The sequence below is a fragment of the Corapipo altera genome, unplaced genomic scaffold (assembly GCF_003945725.1).
Source record: "Corapipo altera isolate COAL_440 unplaced genomic scaffold, ASM394572v1 295, whole genome shotgun sequence".
Taxonomy (NCBI): Eukaryota; Metazoa; Chordata; class Aves; order Passeriformes; family Pipridae; genus Corapipo; species Corapipo altera.
The window spans coordinates 3,257,615-3,263,365 of record NW_020884936.1 but is presented as its reverse complement, the minus strand read 5'-3'; the positions used below and the strand labels follow the sequence as shown (position 1 = coordinate 3,263,365).

At 58.3% G+C, this 5,751-nt stretch overlaps 1 protein-coding gene across 1 annotated transcript in view; it reads left to right on the top strand.

Annotated features, from left to right (window-relative positions):
• Positions 1 to 5,751, top strand: part of ADAM33 (ADAM metallopeptidase domain 33) — a 49,506-nt gene that overhangs the window by 20,079 nt on the left and 23,676 nt on the right. The gene's annotated exons all lie outside the window — the stretch shown is intronic.

The window sequence follows — 5,751 nt, the reverse complement described above, 5'->3', positions numbered from 1 at the left end:
GTGGAGTTTTTAGGATCCATGAGCAGGACAAGCAGTTTGCAGGATCCATGAACAGGACATGGAGTTTGCAGGATCCATGAATAGGGTGTGGAGTTTTTAGGACCCATGAGGATGTGGAGTTTCCTCTGGGGGAAGAACCTTTTCCAGATATCCAACCTAAACCTGCCCTGTTCCAGCTCCAGCCATTCCCACGGGTCCTATCCCTGGTCACCACAAAGAATGGAGTCCTTGGAAGCCTGTGGGGAGGAGAGCACATCAGGACATCTCTTCCCAGGGCTGCTCTGCTGGCTGTCACACCCCCCTGCCACCCTCCCCATCCCCAAATCCACTTTCTGAGCTGCCTGTGGTCACCCTCTCCTGGGTTTGGCCCCTTTCCCAGCTCTGGGATCAGCCGGATCCGCAGCTGCCCCTCAGCAGCTGGGCCTCCTACCCGGAATCCAGGGGGGTCTGGGGGCTGTGCTTTCCTTCTGGATCCATCCAAACCCCTTCCCAGCACTGGTGCAGAGGGTTCTGAGGAGCTGTTCTGGATGGGGTTGGAGCAGATTCCCTGCTGGGAGGTGACTTTTCCTGGTGGCACCTCCCTGGGATGCCTCCAAGTGAGACCTCCTTGCTCCGGGTGGAAGAGTCTTTGGAGAGGGGATTTATGCCCGGAGGGGCTGGAAGGTGCCTTTTCCCGGGGGATTCAGTGTTGGCTGCTCCTCCAGGAGCTAAAATAGCCCGTGTGGGTGCTGTGGTGAGCCTGGAGAAACATCCCCTCCCTGCCAGGCAGCCCCAGATCCATCTATATTTAAGCTGGAAGGCACTTGGGATGGGCAAGATGTGGCAACAGGAGGTTTATTTATGCTCCTGCCGACACACAAAATGATCCTTTTGGAGGGAGGTGTGTGTGTGAAATCGCAGCCATGTGATTTTGGGGGGGTTCAGGAATCACTGGGGGGCTCCAGGGCAGGTCCTGGATTATTTCCTGGCATCTGCTCTGCCTCCAGCTCCAGCCAGCCCGAAACAAGGAGGCTCCTGTTCCTGGAGCAGGGGGAAGGAGGGGAGAGGGAGGGTGGTCGTGGCCGGGAGGCTTCGTGGGGAGGAACAACGGGGACAACCAGGCACAGCCCCAACCCGGCCCTTTTCGCTGCTGACATTCGTGTTTTTAGGCTCAATTTAGCCCCTCCCGTCCCCACCCCGGCTCCTCCCGCCCTCCAGCAAAGATCCTGGAAATAAATGTGGCTTTGGGAACGCTGCCAGCCCCGCTCTGTGCGTCCAGGAGTCTGTGAGGAGGCGATATCCAGGTCCATGAAATGATGGGTTGGGGTTTGGTGACCCCCCCCCCCCCCCCCCCCCCCCACTTCCCGAGGCTCCTTCATCCCTTCCCTGGGGGCTGCTCCTGATGCAGCAGGTGGGATGGGTGCCCCATTCCCGTCTTCCTGGAGGAGGGAGGCGGATCCAGGGGGTAAAAAGGAGGCTGGTGGTGGTGGCCCGTCTTGGGCGGGCTGGCACTGGCGCTCGCACGGCGCTGGGTGGGCCGGACCTTCCTCCCCACCCACCCCCTCCTCCTCTCTCCCATTGTTCAGGGCTCAACTCCCCGAGGGCTCCCGAGCTCCCAGCACACATGGAAGTGATTTTGGAGAGGCCTGGGATGGGAGGGGGTCGTGGGGACCCTGAGATTGCAAACAGCTCCCCCCATCCCCCCTGGTCGTGCTGGCTGTGGTGGGATCCTGTCCTGGCATCCTCCTCCTCCTCCTCCTCCTCCTCCTCCTCCTCCTGCCCCTTCCCCCGGGCTCGGGATGTGGAGGGAAGGTGCCAGAGCTGACCTTGTGCTTTTCCAGCCCTTCACAGATGGAAGTGGAGGTTGTATCCAGCATCCTGACCTGGGTGTCCCACTGGGTATCCAGTCCTGAGGAATGGGAGTCTCCTGTCCCCTGCCTGGGGACTCACCCAGCCTTTCCTGCTGCCCATGGTGTTCCTGACTCTTTCCTTTCCCTTAGGAATTGCTTTTCCCCAAGTGTGGTTTCTCGCTGCAGTGGTTTTAAGCTGCCAGAGGGCAGGGATAGGTGGGATATTGGGAAGGAATTGCTGGCTGGGAGGGTGGGGAGGCCCTGGCACAGGTTGGGCAGAGAAGCTGTGGCTGCCCCTGGATCCCTGGAAGTGTCCAAGGCCAGGTTGGAGCACCCTGGGCTACTGGAAGGTGTCCCTGCCCATGACAAGGGGTGGAGCTGGATGGTCTTTAAGGTCCTTTCCAACCCAAACTATTCTGGCATCTTAAGGGAGCAGGAGAGCTCCTTACCTTCCCTCTGTGTCTCTCCTGGCACCCCATCCCTGTCTGGGAAAGCACCTTGGCACTGGGGGAACATCCTTCCACCCTTTGCTTCCCCTCACACTGCAGGATCATTCCCCGGGGCCCTGGAGCAGCCAGTGTCTCCCTGGCCTGGGATGGGATGTGGCCATTCCCTTCATCCTCACCGAGGAACTCGGATGCAAACTTGGAGCATCCCATCCAGTCCCGGGTTGGGATCCCAGAGCCTCAGGCCCCTCCCTGGGGAGCTCTGGATACACACTGGGTTCATGGCCCTGCTCCAGAGGAGGAAGGAGGGAGGAGAGGACTGCCTGTGGTTTGGGATGTGCTGCAGGTGCCGAGGACACGCTCCTGCCCATCTGCTTCCCGCTGGGAAACCCTTTTCCCTGTGTGAGGTGTGGCAGGACTGAGCAACCCCTGCTGTGCTCCCTGTTTGCTTTGAAACAACCCCAATCCTGCCTGGATTGCCCTGCTTCCCTTGGCTCCTTGGGATGCTTTTCCAATGAGCAGCTGGAGCCAGAGGCTTGCCCGTGAGGTCTTGGATCCTGATCCCTGTGTGGATGTTGGACAAGGTGATGCAATTCCCAGGCTGTGCTGCTCAAACCTCGCTGGGATCCAGCTGCCTGGGGAGGACCTGGCTCAGCTGTGCTGCTCCAGCTGGAAAAGCCATCTCCAAATCATCCCTGGAGCATCTCCTGGTAACTCAGATCCCCGTTTTCCCCGGCACATCCGGGCCTGCCTGTGCTCATTTAGGAAATCAGGACTTGTGGGACCTGCCCAAGCAGATGGATTGGCTGGGATTTGGACATGGATTTTTGGCTTAACCATTGATTTCCCAAGGAGCTCGGTGCTTCTTGAGCTTCCCAGCAGGAATGGAGGAGGAAGCCTGGGAGAGAAGGATGCCTGGGAGCTGTGGGAAGAGCAACTCAACCCCCTTGGCCTCGGCTCCTGTGGAAGCATCCTGTGGTTTTCCTGATCAATGGAGGGAAAAAGTAAACCAGACTTGAGCTGGGCCACTCATGGACTGGGACATGAGCTGACATTCCAGCCTCTCCCAGCCCAGCCCCTGGTGGGATTGGCTTTGCTGGGATGTCCTGGAGAGGGGCCACCACTTCCACATCCAGCCAGGGCCGAGGGAAGGTGGATCCTGCAGCCCCTGGCAAGGACTGGGGGATTCTTTTCATGGTTATTGGAGAAAGGAGGTGGAGGAGGAAGATTCCAGAGAATCCAGGGAATATGCTGGAGCCCAGGATTGTATTGGAACCTGTGAAGACTGCTGGATCCCAGAAGGATGGTGGATTTTGGAATGTGCTGGATCCCAGGAGGATGCTGAGCCTGGGGTGGTGGTGGAGCCCAGGATGACACTGGAAGTTGGGATATTGCTGGAGCCCAGGATGACACTGGAAGTTGGGATATTGCTGGATCCCAGAAGGATGCTGGACTTGGGATGGTGGTGGAGCCCAGGATGACACTGGAAGTTGGGATATTGCTGGAGCCCAGGATGACACTGGAAGTTGGGATATTGCTGGAGCCCAGGGTGATGCTGGAGCTTGGAATATGCTGGAACCTGGGACAGTGCTGGAGCCTGGGATAATGATGAAGTGTGGGAATTTATTGGAGCTTAGTGGGAAGATGCTGGAGCCCAGGAGGATGCTGGAGCCTGGGATGATGCTGGAGCCTGATAAGTTGCTGGAACCCAGGATGACATTGGACCCCGGGACAAGACTGGAACCTGGGATGGTGCTGAATCCTTGGATAACGGAGCCCAGGACGATGCTGGAGCCCAGGATTGTATTGGAACCTGGGGAGATGCTGGAGCCTGGAATGATGCTGGAGCCTGGAATGATGTTGGAGCCCAGAGGATATTGGAACCTGGAGTGATGCTGGAGCCTGGAATGATGCTGGAGCCTGGGAAGGTGCTGGAGCCCAGGAAGAATCTGATCCCTGCTCATTCCTGGTGTGCAGCATCTTGGCAGGCCCCGCTCCCTGCCAGGCTCAAGGCAAAATTACCAGTGTTTAATGGATTAATTAATTAATTAATCCACTTTCCTGGCCTCAGAGCTGGGTGATTTGACTCCTGCCTGGCACAAGTGCTGCTCCCATTCCCATTCTCCCTCTTTTTGCTGCTCTGGATGTCTCCAGGGGCTGAGCTGGCCCCATCCCAGCTGGAACCAGGATCCATCCCCTCCTGGATTCCTCAGATTCCTCGGGGGAAACTGAGGCACCGGGAAAGGGAGAGCTTGCAGTGCATAACCTGGCAGGGATGGGACACAGATCCCAGCGGCAGCCGTTGGTTTTTCCAGCCTTTGGAATTGGGACAGGGAGCTGCAAGCACCGGGATAACCCTGGACAAAGACATGTCCCTTTAAGACGGCAGCTGGGAAAAAGAGCTTTTTGCCAGGAAAGGCCCTTAAGTCGAGGCAGGGAGTAATTGCTGGGGAATTCAAAACCGGGAAGGAGCCGGCAGGGACTCTGGGGGGGAAAGAGGAGAAGGAGAAGGAGGAGGAGGAGGAGATGGAAAGGGCTGCGGGGAGCGGGCGTTGGGGAGATCAGAGAGAAAAAAAAAAAGGGGAGGGCGAGAAGGGGGGGAAAGAAGGGAAACGGCAAGAAAAATGTCCAGACCATGTTTGGCCAGGGAGTGATGTTTGGATAAGATCATGTTCCAAAAATACAGCCCGTTCCCACCAGCGCCGAAGGAGGGGGGGGGGGGGCCCCGGGCCCCCCCCCCGGGTTCCTCCTGCGGCTCCACGCGGGGCCCCGTGCCGGGATTTGGGATCCGTGCCGGGATTTGGATCCCGTGGCTGTGCCGTGGTGGTGCCGAAAGGAATTGGCGGAGCTCTGGAGCCGCCTGGCTTCGCTCTTGGCTTTGTTTTTTTAAGGCACCGCGTCCGCTCGCCTTTTTTGGAGCTGGAAAGACTTTGCTGGAGGAGAAGGGGAGGGAGGGGATGCTCAGCCAGCCCGGCTCCATCATCGCATCCCGATGCCGGGATGAGCGGGACACCTCCGTGTCCTCGGGAATTGGGGCCATCGGGACTCTCCTTGGAGCCGGGATCGGTCCCGTGGCCAGCTGGAGCAGCTGGAGGGGGTGTCCCCACTGCCAGAGCTCGGGTTGGGATGGATTTGAGGGAATATCCATCCCGGGAGCACAAATCCCATGTCCTGGGGTCTGGCAGCTGTGGGGCCCTGCATCCCAAAATGCTCTGTCCCATCCTTTTTAAGGATGATGGTCCCCAGGAGGGGGAAGCTGCCAGGCTGGGGGTCCCCCAATATCCCCAGTTCCCAGGACATGGGGTGGAGCAAAGCCTTATCCATAGGGATCAGGGAACAGCAGGATTTAACCTCTGTTTCATCCTAAGCTGTGAATCACCCAGCTTTACTCACTCCTTACTGCATTCCCGGTTTTTCAGCTGCAAAATCCCAAGTTCTGAATCACCCAATTTTACCCCCTCCCTGCTGCATTCCTG